This window comes from Lagopus muta, chromosome 5, assembly GCF_023343835.1.
Source record: "Lagopus muta isolate bLagMut1 chromosome 5, bLagMut1 primary, whole genome shotgun sequence".
Lineage (NCBI taxonomy): Eukaryota > Metazoa > Chordata > Aves > Galliformes > Phasianidae > Lagopus > Lagopus muta.
Window position 1 is genome coordinate 59,688,739 of NC_064437.1, and position 16,350 is coordinate 59,705,088.

General features: G+C 41.9%; 1 long non-coding RNA gene across 1 annotated transcript in view; it reads left to right on the forward strand.

Annotated features, from left to right (window-relative positions):
* The first annotated feature begins 6,451 nt into the window (after positions 1 to 6,451).
* LOC125693485 (uncharacterized) overlaps positions 6,452 to 16,350 on the forward strand; it is a 28,439-nt gene continuing 18,540 nt past the window's right edge. The window contains exons 1-2 of the long non-coding RNA XR_007377120.1: positions 6,452 to 6,506; positions 11,259 to 11,454. This is a non-coding gene — a long non-coding RNA (uncharacterized LOC125693485). The remainder of the gene's footprint in view (positions 6,507 to 11,258; positions 11,455 to 16,350) is intronic.

Consider the following 16,350-nt stretch of genomic DNA (forward strand, 5'->3'; position numbering starts at 1 on the left):
TGAGTCAGGACCACCACAAGAAAGCTTCACCTCATGCAAAAAACTAGACAGCATCAGATGCCTTTTTTCATCTGTAGCTAATGATGCAACTGCATCATTTGCTAGGGAGTGAAATCCACATTTCTGTACATCTTTTGAAGAGCATGACTATATTTTCTACCACTCAGTTAAGTTCCCTCACTTGTAGATAATGAACTGTTTGGGGTTTTGGTTTTTTTTTTTGGTTTTTTGGTTTTTGTTTTTGTTTTTGTTTTTGTTTTTAATGACAGAGGTTCTAAGAAGGTAATGGAAAGAAAATAAATGAAAGCCAACATCTTTTTGCAGTCAGAAGAACCTGTGAGAGGTCCAGGTAAAACCAGCATTGAATCCACTCACCCCCACTTCCCTTAGGGGACCCACTTCTACTGGTGGCACTGACATCAACACAGAGCAACTAACCTATTTCCCAGTTGTCTCAATAGTTGAGACACTACTGGATAGATGCACAGATTCTTCTAGCTTAGGTTAGTTCATAGTTATGTGCTTTACCAGCCCCTTTATATTCCTCTTATTTCTTCACTGGGATCTGGGTTGGTCCCCTTATATGGCCCTTAGCGTCAGTGCTGCATTTTCTTCTCAAGGAATACTCATACATTATTTGGAGTTCCAGTGTATAATGGAACAGAGCTTTCTGGCACAGCAACAAATAAATAAATAAAAAATAAAAATAAAATAATTTTTAAAAGAACAGTTCAGGTGCTCTTTCTTTTTCACAAACACTATTCTCTTTTTTGGTGATAGTTTTAGGAGCAATAAGCAAAAAATGAACTCAAGCCCTACTAACATAACTGTAATGCTACCAGTTGCAAGCTTAGGTTTGGCACTTGCCTTTTAAGTGCCTACATGAAACAGATAACAATGCAATTTTATTGTTCCAGCTGTACTCAACACAAGTTGACCTTGTCAAGGGAGCTGGGCAGTGCTATATTGTGCATTTATAAAAAAAATTAAGAAAGAGGTCTTGCATCTCCAACATCAGGTAGCAGTAGTGATCTTTCCTGCTTCCCACAACAATCTCAAGGCTTGGAGCATCCAAGAAGTCCACCACATTCCCAGACAGTGCAATACATCACCAGCTCACTGCCTTTTATCTCCTCAGTCAGTGGCCACTCTCTATACTTCTTCTGTAGATGTGTCACCTAAGGACCATATCCATACCAGAGATTTGAAATAACAATAATAATATAATAATCCAACCATGCCTTTCGAGTCTGATTTCTTAGTGAACTGCCAGGCCTACTCCAACCTCCAAGAAAGAAAATCTCACTATTTGCACTGTGTTCAGCCAAGTTTAATCCTATATTTCCTATAATCCTATATTTCCTATAGGATGACAGATTTACCCCTGCCAGACTTACTGTCTCACAAAAAAAATATGCTAGAGACCAGCCTTGCTCTCTTATTTCTTTCTTCCTTCCTCTCATTCAACCAGTTTCACCACCCAACCTGGCAGCGATTACATAAAACTTTCCACTTCTAACTCCTCCATTACATCCTGGTATTTTTTTCAGATGTTACTGAAAAATCTGACATATGTCAGTGGCAATCTGTGCTGGCTCATGGGATGTTTAAAACCCTGTTACAGCAGCCTACCCAGACAATGGCTCACACAGTGGTTCAGAGTATATGGAGGCAGTCACTGTTTAATAGCTTCTGTTTCCTTAGCAAGAACCAGACTTATGGATAAAGAATTCTGTTCAGCACATTAAGAGAGAGATAGTAACTTTATTACTGTAATATTGGAAGTTTTTTGGGTGTAATATTTATGATTAATTAAGAAATGATCCCATTTTTTTCCTGAAAGAACCAGAGTAATGATTTTCTGAAGATACCTATCTTAGTTAGAAATTAATATGAATGATCTACAACATGACTAAGTACTAGCAGAATAAAAATAATTATAAGCATTTGGTGCTTTAGCATTAAATGATATGAGCTTGCTGCCATCTGTGTCCTATTTGGAGCCTTAGCATCTTTTAATCCTGAAGGAGGACTAGCATTACTAAGTAAGTAAACAAGCATTACAGGAAATGGGAGAAGGGAAGAAATGAGAGCCATGCTTATAATCACAAAACAAAAAGTCACATGTTACAACTGTCATCACAGTGCCCTAAAGCCCCCACCCTGAGCAGGCTGATTGGATGGTTTATTGTCCTGCTATCTCACAAAAAGTATTAGCAGGATCTGAAGGGCTGGCTTATTTGCCTATGCTTTTTAGTTTCTATATGTGCGTTTTTAGACTCCGTACACTTTGTCGCTTCTCAAAACATCCACATTCTAAAAGCAAACAGCGAGTAATGAGCAGGGCTTTTAACCCAACACTTCCTACAGCTATGGGCTGAAGGTTTGGCTCAGTGCTCAAGCGCCTTGGTGTAACGCCCTGATTCAAGTGCTAATCAAGTACATGAGCGTCATAAAACAGGCAGGAGCATTTCAGGGTTCAAAAGCAAGGCAGTTCCTGCAGTGTAATGAGTTACTTACCGTGTGTCAGTGGAGCCAGATGCTCTTGGCCTGTCCCGTGTTTGAGGAAAAATGTGTTCATTGACATGTCAGCAAAAAAAAAAAAAAAGATTTAAGATAATGCATTTTTGCCATGTGTTTGTGAGGGTCTGGAAGTACACGTGTGGTTGAGCCCCCAGCCTCAATGAACACACAGCGGCTCTTTACCCAACAGTAACGTGATTATCTGCCTGAACCCTGGGCTGAACCGCAGCAGTCAGCTCAGCCTGGAATTCAGCAAGAGGCAGGAGGCTGTCAAGGCGTCTGTAAATTTAACTTCTTACATTGCAAGTGAGAAACACTATTCTACTGAGGATTTACAGAGTCACAGCGTCAGCACTTTGGTTAAGAAAGGCATATTGTCTCTTTAGGGAGAGCTGAGAATTTCCAGTTTCACATTTAGTAAGTAGAAAGCATTCTGTGCGTAGAAGCTGATGCGTTGTTTTCCCGGCTGCACACAGAGCTGGTAGGTATGTTTCTAACACACTAAGCAAGAGTAGCAAGCTGCTCTCCAAATATTCTGAATCCCACGAAACAGCTGATTCACGGCTCGGAGGCCCAGTGCATATTCTTGATCAGCAACCGAGTCACTCTGAAATCCTGGATCAGCAAGAAGTGAAATAGTGTGGCTCTGATCCAAGAAAGTGTGTGTGCATGTGGCTGCTCAAGGTCAGGGAGCTGTTTGGATGCTTGAGGTATGTGCTCTGCTGTATTTAGCACTTTGTGGGTTGGAACACTGAGATAACACTCAATAAGAAAAAAATCACTCATGAAGTAGGGTTGCCAAGAAGGGGTTGGGCTACAAGATCTCGTACCTCTTCTAAAACTATGAAAATAGTGCTGTTAAAGTTTTAATCAATGTCTGCATTGGGAAATTGTGTATTTCATACACATCCCCTCAAAACCAGGCAAACAACCAACCAACCAACATCAGCTGTTTCCTGACCCCTTCATACACAAACCTTGAATCTGTAAAACCTCTGTACGGTGAAAACAGCCTCTTTGTTCAGACAGCATTGTCAGAAGGTAAGAAGCCGAAGAGAAAAAAAATCATCCAAGAGTCCCAAAGACCTTTAAGAAAACTGATGGTGGTGATGGTGCTGGTGATACTGGCAAGTTGGTGATGTGTGCAGGTAATCCAAGTTCTTTCATAAGATTTTAACTCACTTCTTTGTGGAGCAAATAAGGCTCAGCCCAAATGGGGCAAGAATACTCCATTGTGGGGGCAGAGCAGAGCGAGGGCTCCAAGGAAAAGAAATTCACAATACCTCTAAGTAGCAACAAATCCAAATTGCTCTAGCACAACCAAAATTGCTACAGCTGTCTCAGATTGTGGCCACTGGATGTCACTACTGATCCATTTCAGGGTACCAGCAGATTTTTATGAGAGCAAAACAAAAACCATCTTAATTTGGAGAGAATGAAATACTACTTTAGATATTAATATTGTTCATGAGAACTTGTTAGCTCATTTTATTAAGTCAGCATAGCAAGCCTGTCACCATGTATACGAATGCAGGGCAGCATACACACACGAGTGTTTGTCTTGCATTGCCAACTTTTCACAGGGGAAGAGACCTTGGGATTGAAAGGAAGAAACTTTTTGGGCAATGACATCACATAAAGGCCAGCATGGAAACACCAAGGCCAGTATGGAGCAAGAGTATGTCCAGGATCATGGGCTGGGGGACCTCAGGTGGGAGCTAAGGACTATCTGACCATTACCCCAATCTTTCTGTACTAAAAAACAATCCAGATCTACATTCTTGGGGAAGAGATATTTATCCTACATATTATAAATTTTTAAAAGCAGTAGAAAGAAAGCTCACTAAAGATTGATTCTCTGTAGAGCACCTCTATCATGCTGGACAATTGCATAGATATGGAGGGAGAGGAAGGTCTGCTTTGGTACACTTGCAGTAAGGAGGTAACTGAGATGGAGGATGAAAAGATCTTTATCTGTGATATTTTTGCTCTGCTGGCATCCCCACAGACAAGAAGGGAGGTGATCTGATAGGAATAGAAGAAATGAGGCACCAGGGAGGGAAAAAAAAAAAAAAAAAAAAAAAAAAAAAAAGAGGGGATTATTTATCTATTTTTAAGAAAGAAAATCTTAGAGAAATCATAATATATTCAGTAGAGACTTCTAGAAATTAACAATTGGACTCATCCGAGATTTATCCCCTATGGGCAAGCAGGGGTCCCCAGGTTATTTATATGCCAGCCTCAATTTTTTGGAGTGTTTTGAACCAGTTTGGAGTGAGTGGTGTTCAGGGCAGCCCAGTTGTTTTCAGCAGCAGAGCTTTGGGTTCTTGAACTCCACTGCAGGCTCTGGAGTAGCAAAGCATGGCCTTAGAGCATCCTCACCCAGCCCAGGAGACCAGACTGGTGTGGATTACATCAGCTTGATGAACTGCTTGATATACCTGAATAAATATAGTGGTGATGAGCTCTCAGCTATCTAACAGAGCTGAGGATCTAACGGGACTGAGCAGAGGCTCTTTGCATCACCAGGCTCAGCAGCAGCCTCACAGCCCACTGAGCTCATTGGAAACCTGAGAAACTCATCTGATTTCTGCTTGGAAGTTCATTTTGATTTAATCAGTCTGGCATTTTGCCAGTGGAAAATTTTTCCACTCTGAAATTTGCAGGCCAGTTTTAGTGAAAGCTAATGGACAACACAAGGAGGTCTTCTGCACAGCTCCTTTTTGCCTTCTCTTTGCTTACATGCAGAACCATATTAATGCCATGAGGAAATGACATTACATGCAGAGATATATTGGGGTCATGCACAAGACAGGTACTTCAGTTACTCAGATGAATTTCCTCAGGAAAGAGTCGTATGGGATCTGTCCCATGTTCAGCCTGATCTACTGGTTGATAATTTTGCCCAGGGCAGTGGATTGGAGCTCAATGATCATTAAGGTCTCTTCCAACCAAAGCCATTCTATGATTCTACCATTCCATAAGGTAGAAAAGATGAAGGGAAAAAAAAAAAACCCAAAAAACAAAAAACCAAAAACCAGAAAACCCAGAACATGCAATGACCAGACCTGCACCATTTGGTCATTGTGTCTTCTCTATGCCTGAGAAAGCTACTGCACTTCTGTCCCGCTGCATGCAGTGGCTGTAGGTGTTGGAAGCTTTTTAATAGAGAAGTAAACAATGTGAGTGAATGGATGCTGGAACCACAGCCAGCAGCCCTTATGCTGTGCCAACACATCCTTCAGCTCTGCAAGTAGTCCCGTTGGTTTCAATAGGATTACTTGCAGGGTAAAGCCACTCAGCCTGAGGCAGGGAATCTGATCCCTTGTTTTCCGCTGAAGATGTAAACTCTGGGACAAAGATCATTTCGATTTCACAGAGGCTCAGCCTGGCTTTCGCTCAAGCTAGGGGAAAAGGTGACCCTTCTGTAAAGCAATATATTGCCAGAAAGCCATTTATCAGTCTAAAAAGGAGATTTAATATCAAGCTTAAAGTCATATTTCATAAGCCTCATTTCAAAAATCACACTATAGATTAGTAAAGACAAACCTTCCTAGCAGGAAAGCAAAGAGACAGAACTGGCCAGAGCTCTCCACAAGGCGTTGGCAGGACCTCCCGAACCTTAAGCATCAGCTGCACGCTCCCCTCCTCTTCTGGAAGCATTACTTTGTCCCATGGAAACTTGAGTACGTAAGATAAGATGTAAGAAACTCTCACCAGCTCTTTTTATGAGCGTTGTAAGGGATGCCAGATGATTATCTGAGGCCTTCCCAACAAACCCGCAGCTACGGGGGGAACACAGGGAGGCTGGCAAGATAGGGAAATCCTGTAGCCAAAAAACTTTTGGAGAGAGCAATTTCTCCTCCCACTTGTAGAGACCACACTTAAATATTTGTGGTATCATAAATATGCTCTTCTAGTGTGCACTAATAGGTCTCTGGAACACATCTGGTGTTGGTGGCTCCGGACTGGCTTGGAGCAAGGTAAGGAGTGTCCATGCATGTACTGAGGGTGTGGGGCTCAGTGCTGCTTGGTTGGATCTCATTCTGCTGCCTGGGGTTACAAAGTGCAGTTTTCTATCACTAACCTTGATTGCTATAGATAAAGTGTAATATATGGGGAGGATAAGCTGCTACCATAGGGATAAAACAAAACAGATTGCTAGATGCTGATAGGTTGTATGGCCACTTACACATGCACAAAATTGATAGAATATATTCTCAAAATCGATGATAAAAATGTAACTGGTAATGCTCTGCTTTCTCTCAAAATGCAGTAATTTTATTCTAACGGCATCCTATGATGAACAGCAGCATGAAGTCTTAGCTCCCTTCTTCCCCTTTTTTATTCAGTTTCTTTCTATGGAGAAGGGGACTTTGTTTCCCCATGCACTCACTCTCTCTTGTGCTGATTGTGGCTTTAGAGAAGTGCCTTCAGTCCCAAAAGCTGAGGTCCTTCCCTTGGAAGAAAAATAAAGTGAAAGGTGTGATGGGTTTTCCCTGTGCAGGTGCAGTGTAGGAAGATTTTAATGACTTCCTTCTTGTCAAAAGTGTAAGTGGATTGCTGTGCCCTGAGTGTGAGAGCAGAAGTGATTTCTTCTCAGGTGTTAGGAGGTAGGAAAGAGAATTGCAACAACCACCTACCTCATCAGCGAGGACACTGAGATGTGGGATCTGTGACCAAGCAAAAGTGAACCTGAGTCACAGGAACACTTTGTGTTTATAGGGCAGCTTTTATCAGAGAATGTTTTACCGACTCAGAGAGGCAGAGATAAAGACACAAACTGTCACCATGTCCGACTTCCCCCAGTGACATCACAGAGCCGAGGTCTGGGTTTGGCCCCACATGCTGGGCTTCCACATCTGTTCCCTCACAAAGGGAGATCGAGCTCCACTAAATAGACGGTAACTGATGCACAGAGATCATGGGGACTTTGGACAAAGTCAGAAATTGAGCATACTAATGAAAAAGGACCCAAGAGTTTTGACTTTGCATTCTAACCCTAAGAAAAACTTAATTTGGCACAAGCAGCTGCACGATCTTAGGGCTTCTGCACGAGCAGGGAGTAGTTTGCTTAATGAAATAATATCCCAGGCACACACAAAGAGCAATTACTTGCTCTCCTATAAACCCTCATGTATTCATCTAGAAAAAATGCTCATGACTCAGTCATCTGGGATGGTTCAAGCTGCTCACCCTGCAGCGGGAGGCGTAGGCATGGCAATGGTGAAGTTAAAAAGGAAGACACATGACCTCAATTACTCACAGGGAGTCAAATTATGATCTCAGATACAGCAGTATAAATCCAGAGTCATTCCCCCTGAAGTAATTGGCATGATACCGTATTTCTGTAACATACGGGAAATCAGAAATGCGGTCTACAATCTCGGTATGTCTGTGGAGCTTTATGCAGAGAGGCTGTGCTCTCCAGCAATGCGTTATTAGTTATGGAGGAGAAAAAAAGTTGGAAAACGTACAAGGTAGGAAAATACAGTGAGTTTCCCTGTAGCAAGAGCAACAATTTATTACCTAGTTTTGACAGCATACTAAATAGTGATTTTGCTTCTTTTTTTAGATCAGATTTTCCTCCACTTTTTGTAAACAGAGTAAGTAACTGCTCTACAGAAAAATTTCATGAGGGAATATCTGGTTGAAATCTTAACTTCAGTTCCTCATTTTTGCTTTGGATATCATAAATGATGGGAAAAGGAGGATGTTGGCAGAAGAAAGGTGAGGAAAATTAGGAATGTACGGATGTACAGCTGGAGGATGACTATCATCACGGGCCTAGAGTTAGAGATACTACAAGTTCTAAGGAAGGAATGATTAATGTAACAACTACAGTGAACCATCCCAGTGGGACATCTGAAATTGTATGAAAATATTTCCATCAGCACAGAACAAAGGGCTGAGGGCTCTAAGAGCAGGAGACGGGATGCAGCACCACAGGAGACCAAACAGCAATGTGTTATAAATAGAACTTGTGCTTGTCCTTTCTGAGCTTTCAATAACTGTGATATTCCCAACCTCAAGGTTTGGAACTGATAGATGAGGAGTTTACCATACATACAAACATACATAGACATACCAGTGTTATGGTATGTGTGTTTTAACATTTTCTAGTCCTTCAGAGGCAGTTCAAACACATGTTGCATTAAACTACAACTAAGTCACAACAGGGCATGGCAAAGGATGCCCAAGGGTTGCTCCCAAAAAGCAGTGTACAGGATTGCTGCAGGGCTGCCGCTCAGCAGCCTAGAACATCACATGTCTCTCCATGTACACAGCAGTGCTTTGCAGGTATATCTCACAGCTCCAGGCTTGGCCTTCAGTCAGCAACACATTGGATAAACAGTGTCAGCACACATTGGATAGTTATAGATTCTAAGCATGCAGAAGGCACACACATGCACCAGTGAAGTTACAAACCTTGTAGACTAAGGAAAGTGATACTGTATTACATGTATGAAAGCAAAGTAGGCATGTTTGAGTACACATGAAGTGTAAATATGTTTGAAATGTCATAGCATACGTGCTCTGGAGTGCAAAGCCAGGTCCAGGGGTTTCACTATGGGAAATGTCAGAGTAGGTTATTAAGAAACTGTTTGCATTGGCACTGCTGAAGCGTTGGATGCCTCTGTTTCTTCTCAGACAGAAGCACTGTGACAACTTAAAGTGTTTTTGTGACAGATCCAAGAATAGTAAGCCTTTCTCAGCACAAAGCACTGCTGAACTGACAGCTTGCAGTCAGTCAGTGTGTGAATAGGAGCTGGGTAACTGATGGATATCTGTATTTGCGCCATTAAGTCCGCTGCCATGAAGCTGCCACCTAGCAGGTTCTACAGAACAGCAAGACAGGTGAACTGACACTCCTGCAGCACCCATCCCCATCCAGCTGAGCGAGGCACTGCCATGGTATTCCCAGATCAAACAAAAGAAGAAAAACTACTTACCTTTGAAGGCTGCAGATAGGTAGAGATCTCCTGAAAGACAGCCTCACCTCCACTGCCCACCCTTAAATGAGGTCTGGGAAGGGGTGGATCCTGGCTTCACCCCTTCTGGTCACTCAGGTGCAGTGCAATGCATTGCATTGCATTGCATTGTATGCACCTGAGCTTCAGTGGGTTGACCCTGCCTCCCACTAGGTGCTCAATCACTGCTTCAAGCCATGACTTAGCATTTCTGCTACACACTTGGCCATGCAAAAAAATCAGAGATCAGGAATTTCCACAGGAGGACGTGAAATGGAAAGGAACTGCAAAATCACATGAGCTATTACTTCTTAAAAAATCCTGGATGTAGGGATGCAGGGCAGTTGAAATGCAGGTGGTGAGGGAGGAACAGCACTGATCCCTGATTCTGTTATGGAGGACCTGTTCCGTGAGACTCATGACACAGGCTGCCCAAAGGAGTGGTGGAGTCATTGTCACTGAAGGTGTTCAAGAAACATGGAGATGTGGCACTGAGAGCCGTGGTTAGTGGGCACAGTCAGGATGGGTTGGACTTGGTGATCTCAGAGATCTTTTCCAACCTGAATGATTCTATGGCTCTATGCGTCACAGTGCCTGCTGCACATGGGCATTCCTGGAGGGAAATGGGTGGTATGGGGCATGTCATAGGGTGAGCTTTGGGCTGGCTGTAGGGTTGAGAATGGAAGGCATGGTGTATGAACAGCTGCTCTGTGGGATGAACATCAGCAGAGAAAGTTTTCCTCAGGCTGAAACTCCAACGTGAAGTGACAATTGGTCCATTGGCCAACCAGCCACATCAGCACAGGTCTCCAGGGCAGACAGGAGCAGCAGGGTACATGGCACATTCATGAGATGAGGGTGACTGGAAACATCTAAAAGACCCTGAGAAGTTAAACCCTGTGAACTCTGAGAGCTCACTGACATCTGTGGGCTTACTGTTGGAAGACAGTCAAGCAGCATAAGACAGTCTTTACAAACAAATGAGATGCTGGTCTTTAAGAGCATTTAAGGAAAAGGGTTTTAGCAGTTATGTTTCATTGGGTATTTATTTCATGTGCCAGATCCAACAGGTGTAGGTAATTTGGAACAGCTGAGGACACATCAACTTGTGTAATGTTAAGGCAGTTACTCCAGAGAGGAAGGGGAAAATATTAGCATAACTATCTCCTCACACATTCTCTCTTGTCTTTGTATAACATCTGACACACTGCAGGTCCCTGCCAGCAAAATAAAACAATGATCCTAACCCCATGGGTCTGTTATTGTTGATTTATAAAATACTTACAGCTAGTTGTGTTAAATGTGCCCCTCCACTGTGAGAAACAATTACTGAGCATACAGGGGTGCAAGACTGTGCTGTTGTTATTATGTATAAAGGCATCTTCAAAATGTATTTTTTAGGCATTTCAACCACCTTACGGAAACCCATCTAGAAATAAACATAGCTGGTCTAATGTATGTAATGAATTTAGTGGGCCGTTCTTCCGCATTAAGAACAAGTCTAATAGGGTGATTGAGCAAAGCCAAATGTCTCCAGGAAATTCCTTTATAATACATGATTGAATTATTGTTTTTCTATTAGGGCAGCCAAAACATTCAGTGTCCTTGACAATACAGGATGTGTGCTGTGAGTTTTTGCCACTAAGCTAGGCATACTGTATCTGGATATGTGCCCAGCTATTTGAGTATTTCCATTTGAATGATTTATTCATTTTCCAGAGAAAGACTACAGAAGTTATACAGAACTCTGCAAATTTCTTTCAGATCATACAGAGCTAGATGCCTGGCTGCCAAATGAATGAAATCTAAGGAATCCAGAGGCATTTACAGCAAAGCTGAGATTTTCCTAATGGACGCTTATAAGTTATGCTTGTGGAACTCCTAAATCTTTTCCCCATAGAAAGTGGGCACCTAGCTCCCTTTGCAAATACTCATCTCAAGCCTGCATTCAAGTCCCTGAGTAAGTATCCTGACTTACAAAAATATTGGCCCTGCTGCTGCAACCACATATGCTATGAGAAGCTGCTGAATAGCAAATGTGAAAATTGGATTATTTATTCATGTTTGAATGTGATCCTAGGAGCCTAACTTGAAATGCCTTTTAAAACTTAGAACCAGTACTTCTACCCATTGAAGCAGCACAGAACAAAATGCTTTGCAAACATCTCAGCTCATGATGTGAAACTGTTAATGCATCGATGCAGCAGAAACAAACTGAGAAATTGTTTTTCCAAAGTGGTAGTTTAAGCTCTGTTCCTCTGCCCCCACACCTCCCACAAGTTGTTGTTGTGATACACAGGAGTAGGAAGCCAGATAATTTGCATGTTTGGGGTTGGTGGATTTTTTTTTTTTTTTTTTTGGAAGTACTTTGCATGTTTCAGACACCTACCTGCACCATCTCTCTAGGTTTGCAGCTATGAGATGTATGTATTCATTATCTCATTTTGGTTTTTGGAAGTATGGTAGTGACTTTGAGATATTCTGGAAACCAGCATGTAAATAGTGATATAGCTATGTGTGAAAGGAGATGGGGAGGAGAACTCTGGGTTTTTCAAACTGTAGCTTGGGAAAAGGAGCTGTATATTAGTGTCAAGTCCTAACATTTTCTACAAGATCTTATGGCTCATTTGCTGTACCACAACTTTCTCTCTCCTATCTTCTTCATTGGGGAGGGCAAGTATTTTTCTTCTGTGAATAAAATAAATATTTTATTTGCCCTACAGAAGTAGTCTCAGGTCAAATTAGTCATATAGTTGCAGCTGAAAACTATTTTTGGCCTAAATTTACAGCGCTGAAGAGGATATCCAGATCCTTTACCATTTAAGGCACTCAGCCAAGATGTGGGAGATGCAGGTTCAGCTCTCTCTGGGGAAAGGCATTTGAATCCAGCCTCTGGGAGGTAACTATCATCAGTGTGTTGCAGTATAGGGAACGGTAGGATGAGAGAGAAAACACAAATCATTCAAGCAACTCAAAACTTGAACAGCATTGTGTCTCCATTGAGCTGTGGGTTCTTCCTCAACTCCCGTTCTCCAGGAAATGTGGATGGGTGACTGCTGGGGAATCAGACCAGTGCATGAGAAAGGTAACATTTGTTGAGTTGTTGAGCAAAAATCACCCAACGGGGTGTTTTTGCCAGCTCTGTACATGGAAAAAATGCAGCCTCCTAGTGGTGATGTTTCACTGTGTGTGCCTCATAGCCTTGCCCCTCAGTTTTATCTGAAATCCAAAAGCTCTCCAGGTTAACTCATATTTTTGTGCAGGATCCTAAAGCCAGCTGAGCATTTATCATCCTTGAGGAATCCAGCCCGTGGAGGTTTAATTAATTTTTTTCATACACAGATAAACAGATTCAAGATGTTCTTGCTCAACCAGGGGATAAAGGGTTCTCCCACTATCTCAGTTCTCAATCAGAAAAGCGGTCAGTTCCAACGTGCCAAGATTCTCCCAAAGCCTTAATTGCCATCATCTGTGTTTACTAACGTAGGCTTACAAACATCCTGAAAAACAAGGACAATACCCTTTTCCATCATGAACTTAGAAATCCAGATAGTTGCTTGTTAGATGTGCCTGTGGCCTTGACTCCTCTGATAGAAATAGAAGATCCATACTTCAAAAGTAATGCCGGCCAGCTTCGGCCAGCTGCCCAACCTCTCAAGAACAGAAATGTTAAAAGCCACAGTTCCAGCTTGGAAAAGTACAGTGTTAGCAAATCTCCCCTGTTTGCTTAGGTTCTCAAAGTCCTATTAGGCTCACTTTTCCTCTCAAGTTGCTGCACCATGCTTTCAGACCCTGTGAAACAGGTTTCTCACTGTTAGTACCATGTGTGGGTGGATGCTAAAGAGCCTTGTCTCTAGTGAATCCTCACCTGATATAAAAATGAGCTACAACATGATTGTATTCCATCTGAGGATTGGGCTATACTCGATATTATAATGCTGGCATCACACTATTAAAAATGAATGATCGTGCCACGTAGCAGCTCTTGAGTGATCCAGCTTAGTTCCTCAGGAAACAAACTCAGCACCCAGAAAGAGCTACCACAACGCTTCTTCCTCACGGAGCATCCTGAGCACCCTGGCTCGCTTCTACCTTCCTCCATGTCAGAGGGCAAGCTGTGTTCCCAGCGAAGTCCAACCTAGCTGACAAGCCTCTAAGTGATCTCACTGATCTTAAATAAGGAAAAATGATTGGGTTTAGGATTCAAAAAAGTGAAAAAATTTCACCCTTCCACCCTTCTCTACCAAAGCCCAGGTATTTAAATTGAGTGTGATTGCAACTGGACAAAAACAAAATGATACAACCAAAACAAACTGAATAGTTTGATTACCTGGGATTTCAATCTCGTCATTGTGAATTCAGGTTAAAGAAGATGGGAAAGAAGTTACATTTCAGAAAGTTATTTATCCACATGCTTTTGCCTTGCCCTCGTCTTTGTGTCCTAAAGGCTTTGTGAAATCATTATCTAAGGATTATATACTTTTCTGACCAATTATCTTTGAATTCTTTGAGGGGCAAGTAGGTTCCTGCCTGTACAATATAGTATAGCTGGCCTACACAGTCTCACATATGCTCTAACCATTAGTACAGGAACACAGCTGTATTTCAAGCTGAAAAAATGTGCATTTAGTTTCTGATTTTCTGTTGCTCCTTTCCTTTCCACTAATTTGTGTGCACGCATATCCACTCTTCACAGATACCCAATTATATCAAAATTTCCTCCATCATGTGATATCACAGAGTTGTATACTATAGAACTCTTCTGAGAGCCTGTATCTTGTTAAAGCACTTCTCTCTACTACTTTCCCTTGATATGCTTGTGAGACACGTGCTGTCCTTTGCTCTAAGGCTTCTTTCCATTTGTTGGCTGAATAAAATGATTCCTGCTTCCAACAATGATTACTGCTACAACACAGAAGCATCCAGTTTACCAAGGATGCAAATGCAGTTCGTTTTTGAGAGCAAGAGATGGGCATTGAGTGTTATTAGAACTTGAATGACTTTAAAGACATTTAATTAGTCCTCAAAAGATGAATTTGTTTCTAAACTTCAGACAACCTGGTATTTCTTATGTGACAGGCTATTATATTTCAGACACTTCTGAAATGCATCGCTCAGTCCTCGCTGTGCTGACATTCACTGTTCTTTCTTCATCCACACTTCCATGTCAGACGTCATTGTGACAGACTGCCCCTCTGCTGCCATCACACGGCAACAAAACGTAATGAATATTGATAGGAAGGTTCAGCCTCCACTGCTGTACCTCTGATATCATGGGCCAACATAATAAAATAGGAGGCATTACTTTCAGAGCCTTCCAGAAATTTTCTTGCAAATCTGTGCAGTTTGTCAGCTTCCACTGTGCACTCAGTGCAGATGAAGCCATGCTCTTGACCAGGTGCTGGTCCTAATGACAGGGAACCAGGGGTACTGAGATGTCAGGGAACAGCTGGAAGGGGTCTTCAGCAGGAGATCCAGGAGGAACATACATTTCCAGATGTGAGGAACCTCAACATCTTTCACGCAGGATGAACTTAGATCCCAAGTTACCATACATCTGGCATGTTTTAGTGTTAAAAAGTAAACTTGGATTTGAGAATTTGGGATTTCTCTGTAGCATGTTTCCAGAGCTTTCCAGAGCTGTCGGGAGAAGGAGTTTGTTCACAGATTGCTACAGCTATTAATAAATGTCATTAGTAATATTTTTTGCTTTATTAAGCAAAATAGCATGAATTCTTTCCTCATAAATTGTAACAGGAACTCCTCCCTGTACAGTCCTCTGGCTGACAAGGATTGTAGGTCTAATTATTGGAACATGTGCTTTAAAGTGTTTTAGTGTCATGTATTCCTTCAGTTGTATTATACTGTAAGCCTGCGCCAGAAATAACACTATTAAAGCTTCCATTCAAAACAAAGATCAATCAAAGGCACAAGCAATTATTTCATTATACTTAAGAAGCTCATAACATAATGAAAGGAATGATAAAAATAAACGAAATGGGTGTTCTTGATTGAAAGATCAGGCATAATGACTTTACTCAGAGAGTAAAAAATTAACCAGAATTAAGTTTTCGCAGTTCTGAATGCATTATGGATTCTCTGTTTCTAATGATTAATTAGGGAAAGCTTTCTCCAATATTAAACTAAGAGTGAAAATAGTAACAGTTGTACCTGAGTAGAAGCAAGGGTGAAGATTGAAAGCCAGAGTTGCAGTCTTGCAGAGCAGAAGGGGTTGGATAACATTAGGTTTGCCTAAGCCCTCTCAGAGTCCTCAGCCCAGGGGCTCAAGGACAGGCCAAGATGATGGGCAGCAGCCTGAGGATGTGGATCCTTTCCAGCTCAAGACATTCAGTGATCATACAAGGTCAGATGTGAAAGGAAGAAGCAGTGTGGAAGGACATCAGAGAACTTTTGTATTACAAAAGTCTTCCCAAGAAACTGCAAAAAGAAAAATCCAGACAGATAAGAGATGGAAGCTTTTCTCTCCCCTCAGTCATCTATCCAAACCTGACTTGTGTGAACTGAAATGGGAAAGACCAGCTGAGACTTCTTTTGTTGAATACTAAATAGGCTATGGTAGCACAGCGATGGCAAAGGCTATAGAGTTCCAACAGGCATCCACAGAGCCTTGACTTCCAGAAACAAAATCCCACTTGGTGTTACTGCATCCCAACATGGTGCCATTGTTGGTTTAACCAGTTTGTTAATCCATACAACCAGTTCATGCTGCTTTAGTTGTATGAATGAGTATTAATAGGTTGTCTTGTATATAGATGAGGCAGATGAATACGTATCATGCTTTCTTCCCGACCCTTTGCACCCTTTTCTGTTGTTTCTCTCAAGGAGGCCTTGTGGT